General features: G+C 35.0%; 1 pseudogene; it reads left to right on the top strand.

The window, feature by feature from the left end:
• Window positions 1-119: 119 nt before the first annotated feature.
• On the top strand, window positions 120-21,982 carry LOC123819373 (annotated as a pseudogene).
• Window positions 21,983-22,921: the final 939 nt, after the last annotated feature.

The following is a 22,921-nucleotide window of genomic DNA, read 5'->3' on the forward strand; positions in this document are numbered from 1 at the left end:
GCAGGATCTTAGCATGGGAAAATCCCTTCAGGGGTCTCTGCTACCTGAGCAGGAAGAATATTGTGCTGTACTTGCTAATGATTGATTCAAACTGCTACCAATGAACCAGATTTCTCAAGATGGTCAAAACTGGAGATGAAATCTCGGTCTGTGGCTATGATCCAGAAATGCAGGCCCAGTTGTCACTATGGAAGTCACCTGTTTCTCCAAGCCTGAAGAAGGCACAGCAAAGCTGCAAGAAGGTCAAGACCACATTAACTGTGTTTTTTCATTGGGAAGTTGCTGTCCATCATGAGTATACCCTCGAGGCTAAGCAATTAATAAGGAGTACTGCCTCAATGTCCTTTGTCACTTGAGGGATGCAATAGGACAAAAACAGCAACAGCTATGGACTTCTGGTGGTTGGCAGCTTCATCACAACAACATGCCTGCTCATGCATCACATCTCGTGCAGAGTTTTTTTGGTGAAACAAATCACCCTGGTGACGCAGTACCCTTACAGCCCAGATTTGGCACCCTGTGACTTCTGAATATTCCAAAAATTAAAATCACCTTTGAAAGGGAAGAGATTTCAGACCATTGATTAGATTCAGGAAAACAGAACAGCACATTTGATGAAAAATCAAAGAAAGGATTTTGCAGAGTATTTGGAACAGTGGAAGAGATGCTGGAAGAACTGTGTGAGGTCCCAATGGGCCTGCTTTGAAGGAGACTGAGACGTCATTGTCCTTTGTACAAGATTTCTTATATCTAGTATCTTCCTTAATAAGTGTCTCTATTTTTCATATTACATGGCTGGATACTTTCTGGATTTCTGTACCTAGAGTTAACCAATGAGACACAAGCTCATTATGTGGCATGATCAAGAAGATAAAACTCTATTAATGACCTGTATATTTATTGTTGAAGGAGGTGCATTCACACAGGATGGATATTGTTGTGTTGGTTGTTGTCATTTTTTACTTTGACAATCTAAGGGAAAAGAGGTCAGTGTCCCTGACTAAACAGTCAGGTATTGCATGTTTTATAGATTCTTGCAGCATTTCTGTTCAAAATCCCTAATAAAGGCTGTTGTGGTATCACAGGGCTTGTTTTCAACTCTCCTTTATTCATGAACCTCCTGGAATTAAACCATTGGGTGGAATGCAGCATTAAAGTTACCCATATGATCACCTAAGGATTACACCCTTTGCAGCATTGTGTTCATGAAATGAAAAGAAAGACACAGCAACCTCCAATTATAGTGTCCTACCAAAACTATTCAACAAAAACCCCTTTAACTCTCTACCTCTAACCACTGACATGGTCTGTTCCTGACACCCTACAATCAACATTGTCATGACTCGATAGTCTAACATCATCAAAAACTAATAACCCTCTATCTGTGGTATTCAGACAAGGTCACCACCAAGCTAATTCTATGTCCCAATCCCTTTGTTATGCAACTCAAATCATATCATCAGGTAGGCATTTTATCATCTCACATCATCACATGGAAAAGGAGGGCAAGTACAGCCCAGTAAGATATTTTGAGAGAGAGAGAGAGAAAGAGAGCACATTAACAAAACTTGTGTTACTTTATATTGCTACAATTGTTCTATTATTGATTATTATTGTTAATCTCTTCATGTGCCTAATTTATAAATTACACTTTATCGTAGGTGTGTAAGTGTAGAAAAAATATAGTACACAACTGGGTTCAGTACTTTTCATGGATTCAGGCATCTCCTGGGAGTCTTGTAATGTACACCCTGCAGACACTGGGGAAACTACTGCATATCTCACAGCAGGGTTAGCCATAGTTGTGTTGTACTTACATCATTATACTTATTTAATTTAGAGCTGAACTTTGACTTTTTGTCCACCTTCTTTTAATCCATTGTCTGCCCAAATTCCCAGCTTTGGAACCACTAGTCTGATCTCTTTTCATATGACCTGTTTTTGTTGTCAGTTTTGATTTTACATATGAGATCATACAGGATTTTGAGACTATAGCTTTATAGTATAGCTTGAAATCAGGAAGTGTGATACCCCTGCTTTGTTCTTTTTTCCTCAGATGTATTTGTCTATTCATAGCCTTTTGTAGTTTCATATATGTAGGAGTGGTTTTTTCCCACTTCTCTTAAATATGTCTGTGGATCTTGATAGGGATTGCATTGAACCTATAGATGAATTTTGGGAGTATTGGCAATTTAACACTATTAATTCTTCCAATACATGAACATGGAATACCTTTGATTTATCTGTGTCTTCAATTTCTTTCATCAATATCTTATCATTTTCTGCATAGAGATCTGTCATCTCCTTACTTAAATGCATTCCCAGTATATTACTGTTCCTGAGTCTATTGTAAATGGAATTGATTGCATTACCTCTCTGTCAGAAATTTTGGCATTAATTTATACAATACTGCTGTTTTTGTTGCAATATGTACCTTCTAGGCCCAATATTTTGAGTTTTTATCATGGTAAATGTTGAATTTTGTCAAATGCTTTTCTGCATTTATGGTGATAAGCATATAATTCTTTTCTTTCATTCTGTTAATGTGATGTATCACATTAATTAATTTGTGTTAAACCATCTTTGCAATCCAGGCATAATTCCCATTAGATCATGGTGAATGATCTATTAATGTGCTGCTAACTTTGTTAGCATTTGAATGAGAATTTTTGCTTTTAAATTTATCAGGGATATTATCTTGTAGTTTTCTATTCAAGTAATGCCCTTCTGTGGTTTTGGTCACTGGGAGAAAGGACTCCTCTTCCTGGCTTCATGCTGTTTTCTCTCCTTTGGTTCCTCTGGTTTGGCTGACATCTGCATGCATGCAGGAAGTTCTTGCGGCATTCACCCTTCAGCAAGTTTCTGGGACTAGTCACAGCCAGAGCTCCCCTTCTCCAGCCTGGGCCTGCTGACACATTGTCAGAGTGGTTATCCTACTTGACAGTCACACTGTGAGATCCATCCTCACCCACACCAGCCTGCAGACTGGGAACTGCTCTCTCCTGGAGCCATCCAGTGAACGTGTCTGCCATAGAGTTTTCTGTAGCGACATGAGTCTGCAACCCATTGCTGAGGAGATAGCCTTGGGTCATATATGATTCTTCCTTTTGGTAATCTTCTTTAATTAACCCTTTGGTACATTTTGTAATTTTCTTCTACCCATCTCTGTAGGCTATCCCCCTAAAACACTTAATAATTCCTTAAATCATCCCTGATTTCTCTGTCCTGACTCAACTGTCTTACTCGCCTGTTATCCTGATATGTTCAGTCCAAATTTTCAACATTGAAAGGCTGGGGAAAATTATATTCAAGATGTGTCTACAATTATTCATGTTTTTTTAGACTTAGAAATAACAGTGCTTGATATTACAATCCATAATTTATACTTGATGCATTTTAATTAATAAAAGATTTAAAAATGTTTAATATGCTGGATATACATTTTTTAAGTCAAACATATAGATATTAAAACAATTGTATAATAACAAGGATGAAGCATCAGATAAAGTATGGACTTGAAATGACTACCATGTGTCAGTACAGACTCACTCTCAGTAACAAACGTCCCACTCTGCTGAATGATGCTGAGAATGGGGATGCTCTGCATGCAGGGGAACATGGGAAATCTCAGTACCTCCTCTTATTTTTGTGGTGAAACTAAAACTGGTCTCAAAATAATTCTTAAAACTTAGTTTTACAAAAATAATTGCAGTATTCTTGAAGAAACTAGAAATGTGTTCTTTAAGGATGGTGAGAGGAACATGATACCAAATTTATGTGAGCTAATGTGACTGGTGCTTACAAATATATGCTCTCTTTTCTGGACAGGATTCAGAATAGAAGTTGTGTGTGTCATAATTCCAATATACACAATTCTTTTCCAACTCTGAAGTTTTTGCAAATCTGAAATGCAGAGATAATAAATCATTAATCTGATGATTATAACTTAATATTTAAATAAATATTTACAGGAATATTTACACAGTAAATCTGAATATTTCTTAAAAAATTTATAAAAAATCCACTTAAATATTTCTTCACATACTTTTTTACCCATTGCCCTCTGTTTCTAATATTAATTCCTGATTTAAGAGCATGAGGGAATGACATATATGAGTTCAAAAGAAACTTACAGTTCGGAAGAGTTGTGCCAATTGTCCACCCCCAAGAATTAGTATTATTTCTCTGGGACAGTCCAACCCATGGATATATTTTGAAAATGTTCAAAAAATTCTATGAGAAAACAAATTTTATGAGAAATTAAGTAAAACTAATTTGCATTTGTAAATAAAATTAAAGTGGCTCCCAGTCAGAGGGGGTGGTGACAGCTAAGTAAACTGCACAGCCCACCAACATCTGATGACATTAGTGAATAAGCAAACAACCAGTTTTTGAGATCCAGGAATTGCTGGTCACCCCATCCAGCTGGCTGAGTATATCCAACATCCAAAGATCACACAACCTTGTGTGAAAAAATAAGGGACTGTGAATCAATGTGGAACACCTCAAGAATCACCTCATTTGAGGCAACAGGTGCAGCAGAACCAACAATATTCTAAATAACTGGATGAAGAAACAGGCAAGTCCATGAAACAGTCCATATCTCCTCTGCTTACCTTCAGTGAACAGTGTGAAAGGAAAATACAGGTTATTTCTTAGTTGCTGAATTCACAACATCACTGATCAACTCTCCAAAGTCCAGCAGGTGAGTAAGAGAACGAGTGTTTTGCACGAGTGGGGAGCCTGTGCCAGAGCATCTGGTGGAACTCCTGAGGAGAGCTCAAGAGAAAGAAATCTTGTGTTCTGGAAAAGCCAAACTTACCCTAAAGGTCAGGTGCAGGATGAGGGTATTACAGAGAATGACCTCCACCTTTTTCATGAAAGAGTCTTCTTTTAGGCAACTGGAAGCTGATATTATTGATATTAATAAGCTTTTCAAAGGTAAGGGAATGATAATTCATGAGCAAAGAGGTGTGATGGCATCAGAGCCACAGTTGAAAATCAGGGGTGCATGTGCAACAAGCCAACCATCAACCATGAAGGGCGGCAGAATATCAGAAAGAGAACCCGGCATGTTTCTGTAAGATGCACAAGACTTTTAAGAAAACTACAAATCTACAACTGCACTACAATGGGAGAATAAAACAAAAGTGTACACCTTTATATTTTATTTTATTTATATATTAATGATTCAATTTATTTATTTTCAGAGAGAGAGGAAGAGAGGGAGAAAGAGAGGATAACATCAATTCGTTACCTCTCCTATGCTGGATCCCAGACCAATACTGCAAAAACACAGGTGTGTGCCCTGACTGGGAATGGAATCAGTGACTTTTCCATTTACTCAACAGTGTCTAACCAACTGAGCCACACCAGTCAGGGAAAACTTTGTATTTTCAATGACTGTGTTATAATTCTCTTGCTTCTGGCTTTTATTTCTATGTTGAGAATTTTAATGCACATTTTGTTAATATTAAACACTGAGAAAGAATGATTTTGGACACTAATAAATTGGCCTTAGAAAAAATGTAACATTGATATTTGCAGAGAACTTATTTTGAAAAGCAACTACTAAAAATTGTTTTTTCATTACCATTCACAGTCAATATTGTTTTGGACCTGTGTATACCTTGAGAGGTGACTACACCCATGGATCTGGGGGCCATCTGACACCACAAATATTTATTAGAACATTGTTGACTGTATTCTACATGTTTGCTTTGCACTGTTGTAAATGTTTTTAAAACTGTCAATTAAAAAAACAACTTTTTGATAAAAGTTTCAAAATTCACAAGCTTTTAAGCTACTCTTAATTTTCATAAATAATCATTTTTATCATTCTTCATTTTAAAAAGAAATAGGTGTATGCAATTAACTCACTTCCATTTTTAAATTGATATTATTGTTTCTTTTGTATGTTAGTTTATTTGAATTGATTTGAGAGACAGAGAGAGGAAGGGAGAGAGAGAGAGAGCAATCACTTGGTCCACTCAGTTTGCCATTCCTTGGGAGCTTCTTGTATGTGTATGATGAGGCATCAATCAGCAACCTGCCTGTATTCTGATGATACTCTAACCACCTAACCTATCAGGACCTGACCTATATCATTGTTTGTTTCAATGTCCTAATCAGAATGCAGACAGAGAATTATATAGGTCATAGCTTGTATTTTATGGTGTTCTTATATAGCAGTTTGAAAAAGGCAATTTTTATATGGCAAGCTATGAAACTTCAAAAGGGATAAAAATATATTTAGTAACAAAATTGTATTTTTGCCACCTAAATAAAGATAATTTCAAAAATTAAAACCAAATACAGTTAATTTTTTGTAGGTCAGAGTGACTCAACTTATATCTTTAAATATTGAACGCATTAAGAAAATATATTAGCATGATTATGTTAACAGACAAACATTGCAATTTTACACCTCTGAAATTTGATCAAAGAGTAAAAATAATGTGAGTATTTATTACTGGAGAAAGCAGCTAGAGATTACAGTAAAAACAGAGAAAAACTGTAGTCTTCATGTTTAAGACTGCTCCCATATCTCCCCTGATCCCCATCTCAGTTCCTGAGTAAGAAATGCAGTTTTTACTATTTCAGGAATCCTAAAGAATCATTGGTGTCACCACAGGGGAAGTCTGATTTCTCTGGAAGTGGTGGTTAAACTGCGCACTCCTTTTTCAGGTCAAAGTGCTGAATTCACTAGGTTAAAAGTGAGGAAGACCAATCCTTTTCCTAGTCTGTGTCAGCACAGTGCCAGCTACAAATATAACAGGAAGGTACTCAATGTGATAGCACAGTACAAGAGGTGATATTAACTCTCTACACCTTCTTGGCTGGTGGGGAAAAATTTGCACTATGCAGAAGAAACAAAGATTATCCTGTAAAAAAATAAGCCAAAGATAATTGGAGAACTGATTTTAAAATTATGAGCACTCCCTTACAAACTCTCTCTCTCTCTCTCTCTCTTACACACACACACACACACACACACACATTCACACACACACATTCACACACACACACACACACACACACACAAATACATCAAGTAGCAGAAGGTGAAGCTATGCTGACTTGAGGTATTTGAATACAGTTTTAAATATCATTGGTTTTAAAGTAAGCTATGCATGTCCAAGGGGAATCCCAGTAATTGAGCCTAAAAGTAAAATACTAACAAGAATTTTCAAAAGGGAGTGAGGACACTTCCAATGAGATGATTCTACAGTAAAAGTTTGTATCTGAAGCTACAAAAATATAAATCTAATAAGCATGTAGGAGGATCCATGTTTATTATACTATGTTATTGAACATGTGGACTTACCCAAATTTTAAAGCCATGCAAAGAAACTAAAAAATATCATTCATACTCAAGGGGATCAGTCAGCCATACAATATAATTTTCAACTAGGAGAAGATTTTGGATTTTTTATAAAAATACTTAATATTAGTTATTACAAATATATATTTACCTAAAATGTATTTTAAAAACTATGTTCAAATAACCCTATGGAAATATGATGGCAGTGACAGAACGATTAGGGAAATAAAACTGTATGAATGAATCAAACAAAATTATCAGTTGAAAAATCATTATCTGCATTACAAGATTCAATACATTTACATAAATGTTGAGATGTAGAAGAAAGAATTGATGAAATAAAGATGGAGTGATAGAAGTGATTAATTCTTGAAAGTAGAAGAGAGAGAAAAATTGTGGGAGCCTCAGAGACCTTTAGAACTTTATTAGTAAAACCAATATCAGACTAATTATTGCCTTAGAATAAAGAGAGAAAGAAAAAGATCAAAATATAATTTTTGAGACACAATGAATAATCATCTTCTTAAATTTTATGTTAAAATATATAGACCCATGTATATAAAGTTGTTTATGTAGAAAAGATCATTTGCTATAAATTATGCCACATCAATATGAAGCATAAATGCAATAAGAGTTAATTGAAAAAAATATTAGGTGGGAGATACGTAAAATGCATAATGAATAATTCTCATTATATAAAATTCAAAATTAAGCAAAGATAATTCGCGATATAAAATATCAGAACAGTGGTTAAGTGAGGAGAGTGGAGAAGTCATGAGAGAGTGCACAGGAGTGGGACGGCAACACCTATTTCATGACTAATTTCAGTCTGTAACATGCACAGTAACATCTATAGTCTCCATGATGCATGCATGGTAAAATTCAGTAGCAAAGTTTACTTTAGTAAAAAAAGCATTTATAGAAGCCTCATTGTCTATGAAAATCAAGAGCTGAAAATTATCAAATGCACATTAATGGCATAAAATATAAATCAAATATTATAGAGTCAAATAATAAAATATTAACAATCTTTACAATAAATTACAGATATATACAAAAATATGAATGAATTCTATAGAAATATAAAACAAAATACTCTTTTAAATAAAATGTTGGAAACATTAAAAATCTTACCATTTCTTCCTCATTATCTATATAGAGCAGGTTAGAGCTCTTAGAAGCACAGGCCATCAAACTCTCATTCCATGTTTTTGATTCAGTGCTGATGTAATAGCAGTTGTTGGAATATGTAAACCACTCTGGTGGACATCGACCACAATGATATGCTGAGGAAAGATTATGTATTGTTATCCAAGAACAATATGAATTATAAAATTAAAATTAATTTCAGTATCCGCATAGGTAGAGACAAATTTATGAACAGTATATTAGATACCCTCACAGACTGGCATATTTAAAGCATAATACACTCATGCACACTCACAGAGAAGGGTCAGCCCCTCACTTCCTAATTTATATGCCCATATTAAGCAAATACACAAAACAAAAATATCCACTTTCTGTATGTCCTGATTGTCCATGAAAGAAACAACATTTATAAAGTACCAAAATTATCTTTTAACCAATTGGCAACAGTGAGTATGATGAATTCAAATGAATATTTCTTCATATTTTTGCATTAAAATATACTTTTTTATACTCATTTTATGTACATTTATTGCCCATCATTGTAATTTATTTTCCCTTTACCCTCTCCCCCGCGAAAGAAGCCCTATAAATTCTGACTGTGTTAGAGACAAGGCAGGAACTGTATTGAAATCAGAACATAGAAAATAATTAGGTACCTTTCTGATTCCCTGTTGTCTGGTTCCATGTCCAGTTCTCTGCTATAACTGTCTGTTTCGCTGTTAAAATAACATATAATTTACATTATGTACAAGAAAGAAGAATTATTCTGCACTGGTATTACATTAGCTAGAAAAATAAGTAATTATTATAAAAAAAGTAATGTTTATCCACATCAATCATAATACTTCTGTTTCTTACTTTGAAATGTGGTATATTGTCTAAGATTAAAATAACTTGAAATAAAATTGATTTTTTTCAGGAAAAATTAATGAAGCTATGATAATTTGGGGAAAAATATTTCAAAAGTCTTGAGAATGAAACTTCACCATCTCTTACAGTTTTGGTCTAATCAGTAAGAAGAGTTTATTTGTATTTCTCAGTAAAGTACCCTAAAGAATGACTTGAATTACAATATAAATATAAATATATATATATATATATATATATATATATATATACTGATATATGGGATATATACATATATATTTATAAATAACTTTATAAAATTGTTCTGATATTTATAGCTTGGACAAATCTTGTGCAGAATAACAATTTTGCTCTTACTCTACAGGCACACTTTAAAACAAGACTTTATTCTATAATATGAGGAGTTTAGAGTCTCTGATGAACATAAAAATAATGAATTTTTCACTGAACACAATTTAAATTAAAAAAAACAAAAATTAACCTACATATATGTATAGGTATATGCATATATCAGCACAATATCTATGTATACTTACAGGGTAAAAAATATAAAACAAAAAGCATTCATATACACATCATGCAGAAAGGTCATCTCTCATCCCCTATTGTTTGTGCCCACATTAGAAAACATATAAACAAATATATCCATTGTCTAATGCCTAGGACATCAATGAATGCAGCCACTTCTTATGTAGCATACTAATGTTATTTTTTCATCTTTTAGAGCAGTAGGATATATGAACCAATTCATCCCAGTGGGTAAGTGATTTTATTTTATTCATTTATTTTTTATCCTCACATGAGGATAAGCTTATTGATTTTAAGAAGAGAGAAAGAGCGAGAGAAACAGCGATGTGAGAGAGAAGCATTGATGAGTTGCCTCCTGTACATGCCCTGAGCAGGGATCAAACACGCAACCTGGGTGTGAGCCTTGACCAGGAACCAAACCTGCAATATTTGGTGTATGGGACGACATTCAAATCAGCTGAGCCACTGAGGCAGACAGGGATATAGAAATTTTAAATATACACTACTTTATATTCCATGAGAAAAAATCACTCTCCTATAATGGTTGTTTATAAACATTTATTGCCATATTTTATTGTTTATATTCTCCCTCACAAAGTATATTAATTTGTGCCTTCCCTTAAACAGAGAAAATGTAAACTGTGCTAAAAACAGAACTTTAAAAATCATAATGTATCTTTTTCAATCCTTGCTGCTGTGGACACATTGCTCCTCTCCAGTTTTAGAGTACCTAGAAAATGTTATAGTGACTCCCCCCAAAAAAACTAATACTGATAGAATTAAAACATCATAACTTTAGTTTCTTAGTTTGAAATTTGGTGTATTGTTTAGGAGCAGCCAAATCTGAAATAAAATTGATTTCATCAAGAAAAATTAATAACATAATAAAGATTTAGGTGAGGAATATTTCAAAAACTGTAGGATCACACTTTACCATTTCTAAAAATATTGGTTTATCTAATCTCAAGATTTAATTTGTATTTATCAATAAGGTTTTTTTTTATTATTTTATTGTTGTTCAATTAAGGTTGTCTATTTTCTCCCCATCCCTCCCTCCAACCACCTCCAAACCCACCTTCTTCCTTTGCTTCCACCCTCCCCCTTGCTTTTGTCCATGCAACCCTTATAGTAGCTCCTGAAAACCCTTCTTTGCTCTCGCCCCTCCCCGATACACTCTGGCTATTGTTAGATTGTTAGTATTTTCAATAACTCTGGTTATATTTTGCTTGCTTTTTTCTTTTGTTGATTATGTTCCACTTAAAGGTGAGATCATATGGTATCTGTCCCTCGCTGCCTGACTTAATTCACTTAACAGAATGCTCTCCAGTTCCATCCATGCTGTCTGGAAGTGTAGGCACTCCTTCTTTCTTTCTGCTGCATAGTATTTCATTGTGTAAATGTACCATAGTTTTTTGATCCACTCATTTGTTGATGGGCACTTGGGTTGCTTCCAGCACTTGGCTATTGTAAATTATGCTGCTGTGAACATTGGGGTACATAGGTTCTTTGGAACTGCTGTTTCAGAGCATAGTATAATCCCAACAGTGGGTTTTCCAGGTCAAAAGGCAGTTCTATTTTGAGTTTTCTGAGGAAATTCCATACTGTTCTCTACAGTGGCTACACTGGACTGCAATCCCACCAACAGTGTACTAGAGTTCCCTTTTCTCCACATCTTCAACACTAGTTTGTTGATTTGTTTATGGTTGCCATTCTGACCTGTGTGAGGTGGTATCTCATTGTAGTATTAATTTGCATCCCTGTGATGGCTGCAGAAGCTCAATGTCTTTTAATGTGCCTCTGGGCCTTCTGTACGGCCTACTTGGAGAAGTATCTTTTCAAGTCTTTTGCCCATTTTTAAATGTTTTTTTTTTGTCTTCCTGGAGTGGAGTCATGTGAGTTCTTTACATATTTTGGAGATCAGACCCTTGTCCGAGGTGTCATTGGCAAATATGTTTTCCCATATGGTAGGCTACTCATTATTTAAGAAATGAAATCAAAATATATAAATAGATGTAAAATCTCTCTACAATCATTATCTTTATGCACTTGACAAATTCAGAATGACATCCCACATTTATCTAAATGTTCACTTTAAAGTGAAAGCTCTATTCCATAATATATTAAAATGTTTAGAGGCACTGAGATTCATTAAAGTGAAAATTTCTCTTAAAATATTTCAAAAACTTACTTACAGAGAGCCATTCTTACTAAAATGTACAAGATAAGGCAGATGACTCCCAAAATCCTGGCACTGATCTTCTCTGGTGGTGATGGTGAATCTGCAGCAAGAGAAAAACAAATGGAGACCTTGGTTGGACAGTTTTTAGAGAGAACCCAAATGATCAGGGAAACACATAAATAAACTTGAACTATCCTTAAACCAAGTTTTCCACTGCAATCTCCCCCCTCAGATTATAGCATTGCATTGCCAAGCAATATAATCCTCCCTGAGTTGCTGGTCAAAGACTGCACCTTACGACAATGTTTGAATAAATCAGTCTTCAGATTTCATATTAAGACACTATTCTGCAACTTTAAGTTTTCATCTTCACAGATGAAAAAGTATGTCAGCTACTTCCCTACTCTTTCCCCCACACTTCTTCACACCAACTGTGCATCCCAAAACAGTTATACTGTGTGTCTGTTAAATGTGTTACCTGTAAAATATTCCTTGTCATTCCCTTGAAGATCTTGAGAAGCATTTTGATACTCTATTTCCACAGAGCACATTTGCTGTTCAATGTGCAAAATGGAACTTTTCATGCCTTTGCCTTTCCTTTGCTGTCTCCTGGAGTCCTTAGCCAGACTGAGTTCTGAGTCATATTCTCGCTGGAGATCCATCTCTGCAGCTGAGTAACATCAGGGATGGTGCTTGTAATGATAGTACTTCAGTGTTAATACGTGATGTGAACACTGACAAGAATCCTAGGACAGTCAGTGTGGGTGGAGTGTGAGAGAAGAAACAGTACTCACTTTTCACTTGATCAATGTGAAGTCTTCTTCTAATTGACTTAGAGATTTAAATACGTGTTTCTGAGAAAATAATGGTTTTAAAATGATGTTCTATGTTTGACATGCTATTATTCATTGAAGCAATGAAAAGTAATGTTAGCAAAGAATAAAGTAGTTTAGAATAATATCTTTATAAAGTCAGATTCCACTGAAACATTTTAACACTGTTAGAATAACTGTGGAAACTAAAATGCTGTATGAAAAAAAAATGGACCAATTTTAATTACAATTTCTAAATCCACTGATGTTTAAAGATTGAGTTTTCTAAAGTTGGAGGAATAGTACTGTTAATGCTTATGGTAATTAATTGAAATAAATTAGTGTAATTTAGTCACTTACAAATATTGGGCCAAAGGACAGAAGAGGTGCTGTCAAATATTTTATTTTGAATAATTTTAGAGTTCTGAGAGATAAGTTAAATTTTAGAGAAATTTTTTATATATTAAAAACATTACAGGACACACTAAAGTTACCCAAAGCTCAATAAATAATAAAAGCAATAAAGCATCAAAGGATTATTTAACACACTTTACACCAGTAACTTATAGTTTATTTAATTGTTAAGATATGAAAACACACGAAATAATAAATAAATGTGTTGTAGATCATTTGTGGAGGAACACTGTAACTGCAAATGTCCAGAAAAAGCCCTTGGCTATCAAATTCTGTGAAGGTAGCTTTAGTGTGTGGTAAAATGTAATAAATCACACAATGTAATTTAATAATTCATCATTGGACACTGCAGTCAGTGAGATTTTGAATACATTCTGGCTTTGAAATTCACAATGTTTGACCTTTAGTAATTAGTATCTAACAACCTAGTTTGCTAATTAAAATGGGAATGAAAATATGTGACATACAATGCATGTAAAACATTTAATACTCAATGTGACATTTACAAGCTTTCCAAAGTTACTTAATTTAATTACTGTAACACCATTGCCCTGTTACTCTTCACTTATATCAGGCAGTGTAACAATTCCTGCCACAGGAGCATCTTACCAATGTGGCATTTCTTGTTGCAATGTTCTGTTGCATTTCTAAAAATCTTTTGATTGTTTATAATTAAGGTTAAATTAACATTTTACACAGAACAATAAACCCTGATTTTTACTTCAAGTCAAACAGCTTTTATTTAACAGAAATGCATTTTTGAAGGATTATGTTTGCACTTCATGATTTGATGAATTTATTTTAACAAGCTACTTTTGTGGTCTGGATTAAATATGAAGTAATACACATATTATTATATCTGTTTATTATAAAATCCAAAGTTAACTGCTCCTTGTCATGATGCTTATAGTTTTTCATTTAAGATATCATGATTTTCAAACTGAAATATCCATGTGGTATGTTTGCTAGTAATTTTGAACAAAGATTTGAATTTTTCTCAAATTTTTCTCTTTACCCTAAAATATACAGAAATGAATACCAATGTTTTCTTTCATTTTATTCTGTATTAAGTGTACTTCATTTGTAAGACATCTAGCATTTGTAATTTCCCATTAAATGACTACAGTCAGTAGAGACACAGGAGAGGAGAGACACATACCTCTGGGAGCCAGAAAGCCGTGCATCCTTCACAGGAGACCTGCTGACTCCCGTCTACAAGCAGTGTCTGTGGTCCTCACAGACTGCCCCCTGAAGACAGAGAGTGAGGCAAAATTACAAAGAAAGTAGATTTCTCATCACTGTGTCACTTAAAGTTTGAACAGGAAATTCTTACACTTGGGCAAATTTAAGATAGCTTATCTCATCACACACCTCCAGAATATAGGAGACTGTGAGCTTGCAGAGTGTCATTTAGTTTGTGCATTCATAAGTGCCCCTGAGAAATCACTTGCGAATTCCCAAAGATTTCTGGAACAAAAACTTGTCCACCCTACTCTTAATTTAACTCCATCTTGAGCTTTAAAAACACTGAAAATTTAGGCCTTCTTAAGAGTATCTTAGATGTGGCAATCCTACTCTTGGACAACATCGCTAAATACTGTCATTACTTAATTATTTTAAATGCTCATTGTCTCTTAGTTATAATGGAAAAAAGATAAAAACATAATCCCATTAGCAATAGGTACTCAATAATATTTCTCACTACTATTCTGAGGAATGACTGCAGTTTCAATTAAGGATAAATGTCACATATATTAATGCTCCAACTTACCTCCTCAATTTCTCTGCCTTCCTTTTTTTAAAATGGCTGCATTAATTTTGCTATTTTTATATCAGGAATTTATACTTCCCTGATGAAAATAAGTATCTATTAAGGAGAAAGCATTAAACAACATTGTAGTATACTATAATGTAATATCAAAATATTAATAGCTACTCATTATAGTATTCATTAATTCATCCTCCAATCATAAAGAGCTATCTGTATTTTAATAGATATATTTGTTGTAAATGACAAAAGCCACAATATAACTATATAGGAAGAAAACAAATGCAATTTTTTAAAATTTAACCTAATCAAAATGGGGGAGGGCAGAAAAAGTAGTTTTGAAAACACAAGTTAAATGACACATGAGTTTTGGAAGAAATGAAACACTAAACCTGAATCATCTAGTGTGTATCAAATGGAATTATTTTCATCCATGTTATATTGTATCAAGGAAAGAGAAAATATTTATCTCTTATCAGTAGTGAGTTTTCATGGAAAATACCATGTGGTCCAGCAATCCCACTTCTGGGAATATATCCAAAGGGACACAATTATTATGAAGAAGTATCTGTATTCCCAGGTTCCTTGAAGCATTATTCACCTTAATGTATGAAAGCAACCTAAGTGTGTTTAATGGATGAATGGATGAATTATTATTCAGCCATGAGAAAAATAAATTTCTCTCATTGATGATCAGGATGAACCTGAAGTCATTTTCCTAAGTTAAATAAATGAGACAAAGAAAGACTAATGCTGCATGGTGTCATTTACAGGTGAAATTTAAAAATAACAAATTCAGAGAACAGTGGTTGTCAGGGGCTGGGAATAAGAATATAAGAAGTTGGTAAAAGGTTCAGACTTTCACTTGTAAGATGAAGAATTCTAAGGCTCTAATGTATCATGTGGTGGCTACAGTCGATAACACTCTATTGTGTAATTGAAGTTCATTCAGACATGGATCTGAAATGTTTTTACCAAAGGGGGAAAAGGTAAAAAATAAAGCAAAGATTGTAAAACTTTCAATTGATATGCAACCCAGCTGCATATGAGAAATTCTAAAAGGTAATTCTACAAATTGGTAGTTACAAAATTGTCATGAGGATGTAAAGATTGGGAAATATGGTCAATAATAATTAAATAATCACATAAAGTGCACGGTGGGGAGTAAACTTATTTGGGGATCACTTCACAAGTTATATAAGGGTCTGACCACTATGCTGTACACCTGAAACTATTCTACAATGATATTAGGGGTCAACTGTAATTGAAAACTAAACATTAAAGTAAAATTGCATTTTTAAAAATAAAAAGACATTCTGTAGTATGGTTTGATCTCATGGTAAAGGTGCAATTTTTTGAAAGCCCTGTGAACATCATTACTTACTACCTGTTATGTTCTGAAAATAATTGAGTTCAGAATATCATGGGATGAAAAGTATGATCTTTAAACCATGCAATTCATTAACAGAAAAGAACAGGAAGGCCAACACACTTTTCCTAAGGTATGATATACTTGTGCATTTGGGTAAAAAAAAATGAGGTCCCAGAAGTTTTTCTATTTTGAAAAACTTCAAAATAGAAAAATGAGGTCCCAGAAGTTTTTGGGAGGAGAAGGTAAAATTATTTAAACTTACTTAATAAATAAAATGAAGAAATGTGTTAATAGCATCAAAAAGTTTATTTACATTACAGCATTGTAGAGAGAAACCATCATCTGAGTGATATTTTTAGTCTGTAAGCAATTGGCTTAGCATGTGAATTAGTCCAAACTGAGTTATTTGGGAAATACCCACTCAAAAGAAAATTGTGCAGTCTCAGGATGACATATGTTGCCCCTCTTTTTGCAATTATTTTATCTCTACTTTTCACTCCCTTCCTAAATTGTCAAAATCAGTAAATGTTACAGGATAGTGAAAATATGGCCTTATACTCAGAAACATAAACAGGCAAAGAATCACTGTTTTCTCAGGTCTCTACACATATCTTCTAAGATATTATGTATTTATTTTTAGAGAAATGGGAGAGGAAGCAAATAGAGAAAGAAATGTAATGTCTGGTTACCTATCACACACGCCCTACTGGGGACCAGGCCTGCACCCAGGCATGTGGTCCTCATTGGGAATCAAACCAGGGACCCTTTTGTTTGCAGGGTGCCACTCAATCCACTGAGCCACTGAATTGTAGGTCCACTTCTTATGTGGTTAGTACAGAATTATCTTTTAAACAAATCATATCATTGCCAGGTGCTTATGAAGGAACTATGGAAAGTGTAGCTGGTCATCTTCAGCAGGTAATAAAACAGACACATTGTAAACTATACAAATGTAGCTCTCAGTCTTTGAAAATGAGGTATCTTAAACATAGGATGCACCTCAAATCAATTTAAATTTTGATAATTTCTGTTTTTCATTGTTGCCCAATTTCCCCCAACTATTTTCAATAGTTGTCCCCATTTCCCCCTGTTGCTCTCCCCTGCTCCACCTACCCCTGCTTCCACAGTCAATTCCCACCCTGCTGTCTGTGCCCCTGGGTCCTTCCCACACATTCCTTCACTAGACCCCGTTATGTCCATCTCGCATCCCCTCTGGTCAATGTCAGTTTGTTCGTTATTTCCATGTCTCTAGTACTATTCTGTTCATTTGTTTTGTCCACTAGGTTCCACTTATCAGTGAAATCCTATGGTATTTGTCTTTCACAGGCTGGCTTTTTTCACTTAGCGTACTCTTCTGCAGTTCCATCCATGCAGTCATGAAGGGTAGGGCTTCCTTCTTTTTCCTACAGTGTAGTATTCCATTGTGCAAATGTACCAGTTTTTTGATCCACTCATGTTGTCTGTTTCCAGCTCTTGCCTGTGGCAAATGGTACAGCTATGAACATAAGGGTGCATTAGTTCTTTTGAATAGGTGACTCGGGATTCCTACCATATATTCCCAGCAGTGGAATCCCTGGACCAGGGGCAGTTTCATGTTTAGTTATTTAGCAGCCATTAATATTTGAAAAGGGGGCAACAGAATACAATGTAGTACACAGCCTCATCAATAAATGAAGCTTGGAGAACAAGACTGGTACATGTTACTAGACCACAAACTTATACCACATGCAAGAAAAAACTAAAAGTGGATAAAAGTCAAATATAAGTTGTGACACCCTAAAAGGCCTAGAGGAAATCATATGCAGGAGAATTTCATGTATCCCATGTAGCAATGCTTTTGCCAATGTATCTCCTAGTGCAAGGAAAATTAAGTAAAAATAAACACACCAGACTGCATCAAACTACAAAGTTTCTGCATGGCAAAAGAAACCATCATCAAAGTGAAAAGGGAACTGACTTTGTAGTAGAACACATTTTCCAATAATACATCAAATAAGGGTTAGATCTCCAAAGTATATAAATAACACATATTAATCAAAATCATGAAGACAAACTATCCAGTTAAGAAATGGACAAAAGAGCTGAATAGATATTTCCCCAAGGAGGACACAGAGAGGGCCCATAGATGTATGAAAAAAATGTTCAGTATCACAGCCAAAAGAGAGATGAAAATTGAAACCACATTGAGGTGTCACCTCACAACTGTCATATGGCCATCAGTAGTAAATCAGCAAACAACAAGTCCTGGTGAGGATGTGGAGAAAGGGAGCCCTAGTGCAGTGTTAGTGGGAATGCTGGCTGGTGCACTCACTGTGGAAATCAGTGCAAAGTTTCCTTAAAAACACTAAACATGTTTGTTATATTTCAAAATGTTAAGAATGTTGAAGGACTTGAAATGTCATGGAGACATGGTTTCTCAGTGGACTGTTGCTTCTGATTTTATGACAGGACATTTTCCCTCTCTCTTCTGGGAGCCTTTACACCAGACTCCCCATGTTTAACAAGCAAATGGTTGGACCTGAGTTTTTAGAGACACCAAACCAAATACTGTTTCCAGTTACAATGATATTCAGACAAAAGATTTAGACATCAGCCCTAGCTAGTGTGGCTCAGTGGCTTGAGCACCAGGCTTGAGAACCAAAGGGTTGTTGGTTCAATTCCCAGTCAGGGCACATGCCTGGTTTGCAGAGCCAGATCCCCAGTAGAGGGTCTGTGAGAGGCAACCACACGTGGATGTTTCCCTCCCTTTCTTTCTCCCTACCTTCCCCTCTCTCTAAAAGTAATTAAAAATAAATGAAAAAAGATTTACACAGTAACCTGCTTATTTTAGTCATTATCTAGTGTTTCATCCCCACACTCACCCAATCCCTGAATTAATGTCTGCAACAGGCCAAGAATGTGACCTTATCCAATAGGGCCTCTGCAAATGTAAACAAATTAAGATAAGATCATGCTGGTGTAGGAAAGTCTTAATTAATACATATGATATTTTATAAGAAGAGGGACATTTGAACCCAGAGACAGACACACAGGATAAGAACAATGGGATGACAGAGGCAGAGATTGGAGTAAGATGTCTGGAAGCCATGGGATACCAAGGACTGAGGGCTCCACCCAATACTAAGAGAAATGCATGGTCCTGAGTCTCCCCTGCATCTTCACAAAGAAGACAGTCCTGTTGACCCCTTGATTTCAGAGGTTAACCCTCCAACTGTGACAGATGAAATATTGTTGGTGCAAGCTAGAAAACATTAAAATACATGAGGAGAAGACTTATGGGCAGGGAAAATGGGGTGGGGAATAGACTTATGGTGGGTGGGCAGGGCAGGAGAGGGCAATGGGGAAAAACTGCAATTGGTGAGACAACTGCAATTGAACACAATAAAAAATAAAAATTAAAAAATCAAATATATCATGTTTGGGGGTGTAAATGTTGCATGAAAGCATTTCAAACAAAGTTAGAATAACTGGGAGTTCAATGAGGGAAAAAACTGCAATATCATTGGGTTCCACTGGGAACATAATATTCAGATGAAGACATGAAGTTGGTGTAAAACCCAGCAACGTTCATAAATTTGATGCTAATCATCACAGTATGCAAGTGATATGGTCTCAAGGGCATTCTCCACTCTCATACCTTGTAATTTATTTCTCTTTTTGTTATTTACACTGAACACCTGTGAGGGCATAGCATTTCAGACAGACCCCTCAATCTCTGTGATGCTGCTGTCAGAGTCACTTTATGTCAGAGAAGCAGCTGTTGAGATGAATGGGGCTTTAACCATATACACAAAAGTCACCATTTTCCCAAGGTCATCCACAGAAGTCTGACCACCTTTTTTTTTTTTTTTTTAATATTGGCTTTGATCAACTAAATTCCTATTCAGAATTATTCTCCTGGTCATTTCATTTGGTGATTTCTTTTTAAAAGTTTAATGATTTCTATTTGTTTCCCTATATTGACAAGAGGTACTTAATATTTGAGAAATTATACTTATCGTTAAATTATAATTCTACTGATGTGTGAATTGATTGTGTTAAAATACAAGACACATACCTGGCAGTACTGAAGTGATGTGAGGACCAATGTGGCTCTGCAGTGCGTGTGGATATGTCATACTCTGACCTCTGGGATTCCCATAACCCCCACAGGGGTCATCATGGAGGGGACACTACCCCCTTCTGCATGATTTCTATGGCTGTTATTGAAGGTTACATTTTTTCAGTGAATCTGAATTTCTTTTCTCTGACAACTATGAGAAGAGTATACTTTGCAGAAAATTAACAAGGTTGACTACGTGAGTGGTTTGGTTAATATAAAGTTTGTGAAAGTAACAGTTTATGAGTTAAAAGCACAGGCATTAAGTAGCACATTTCTGCTAGTTTCATCTAGAGTGGCTAATCCCTGCTCTGAACAGGTCACATGTTAGGTAGCCCATTGTTCAGATAATAAAAGATATAAAAAAGATCTGAACTGAACCTGTGGTCTGGAGCTAAGCCCATACATGCTCAGCCTATATCACCTGAAAGCAAACCAAACCACACATGGGTAACAGAAAAATTGACTAAAATTAATGTTTGTTTCCAAATGCCAATGCAACTGAGTTGTTTGTAACACAATGTCAGCTATTAGATACAACTCAATACACATATCACATCAAATTAATTTTGAATAGTCACATATCATATATATATGAACACGATGAATAAATACAGAGAACATAAAGACGATACATTTAAATAGATGAATATATAGGAATTACTAATTCATTTTGTACATGATAAACAAATACAGGATCTCTCCCATTTCTAATTGAATTATAGTAAAACTACTACTTAATGATGTCAACTTAATAATTTACTTCCCACATTCTGTCAATAACTAATGTTTAATTCACATGGAAATGTTATTTTTTCACTTTTACATTCTTATTTTTATTTTTAACATTGTATTTTTTCTATCAATGTAGGTTCCTAAGCATAGTAATTAATAATGTCAAAAGGGAAAGACAAATAATTTAATAAAACAGGGTACCTTCAAAAATAACTAAAATCCAGTAGAGGAAAAAAAGAGGTATATAAGAGATGTCAAAGGACACAAATTATTGCCCAATGAAACTACCAGTCTCTACCAAAAAATCCCTACAATCATTAATAACGATGCAGTAAATAGATTCAGAAGATATTTGTGTTGGTTCTGTTGTCCTAGCAAGTAGAGTATATATCTATATACTCTATAGAGCACATGTCTATAGAAACTATGGGGTCATTGCATAGTAACAAGGAATGCCAATTAGAAATTTAGTTTTCTGCTCTAATCTATAAATATTGTTCTTTCTGAGATAACAGCAGCAGTTCCTACAACCACTTCTCCAGTCAGCTCACTTGACATTTTATTAGGAAAGGGCACTGGGAGAAAGGACTCCTCTTTCTGGTTTAATGGCATTTTCTCTCATTGGTTCCAGTGCTGTGGCTGACATCTGCAGGCATGCAGGAAGTTCTTGTGGTAGTCACCCTCCAGCAAGTTTCTGTGACTACTCACAGCCATAACTCTCTTACTCCAGCCTAGAATGCTGATACTTTGTCAGAGAGGTCATCCTAGTTGCCAGTCACACTGTGAGATTCATCCTCACCCACATCTTCCTGCAGACCGGGAACTGCTCTCTCCTAAGCCATCCAGTGAACCTGTCTGCCATAGAGTTCTCTGTAGTGACATGAGTCTAAACCCATTGCTGAGGAGATAGCCTTGGGTCATATATGATTTTTCCTTGTGGTAATCTTCTTTGATTAAACCTTTGGTACATTTTGCAATTTTCATCTACCCCTCTCTGCAGGCTATCCCTCTAAAATACTTAATAGTTCTTTATATCATCCCTGGTTTCTCTCTCCTGACTCAACTGCCTTACACACCTTGTTATCCTGATATGTTCAGTCCTCATATTCAACATTCAAAGGCTGGAGAAAATTATATTGAAGATGCATCTACAATTCATGTTATTTTAGAATTAGAACTAACAGTGCTTGGTATTACAATCCATAATTTATATTTGATGTATTTAAATTAATAAAATATTTAAAATTTTAATATGCACCTGGATATATATTTTTAAAGATGAACATATAGATATTTAAAAAAATCTATAATATCAAGGATGAAGCTTCAGGTAAAGTATGGAATTTAATTGACTAAGTGTGTCAGCACAGACTCACTCTCAGTAACAAACATCCCACTCTGCTGAGTGATGCTGATAAAGGGGATGCTCTGCATGCAGGGGAACATGGGAAATGTCAATACCTTCCTTTTATTTTTGTGGTGGAACTAAAACTGATCTCAAAATAATTCTAAAAACTTAGTTTTACAAAAATCATTGCAGCATTCTTGAAGAAACTAGAAATGTGTTCTTTAGGGATGATGACAGTAACATTAAACCAAATTTAGGTGAGCTAATGTGACTGGTGCTTACAAATATATCTTCTCTTTTCTAGACAAGATTCAGAATAGAAGTTG

Source organism: Phyllostomus hastatus, unplaced genomic scaffold (genome assembly GCF_019186645.2).
Source record: "Phyllostomus hastatus isolate PE091 unplaced genomic scaffold, TTU_PhHast_1.1 phas_contig_308, whole genome shotgun sequence".
Lineage (NCBI taxonomy): Eukaryota > Metazoa > Chordata > Mammalia > Chiroptera > Phyllostomidae > Phyllostomus > Phyllostomus hastatus.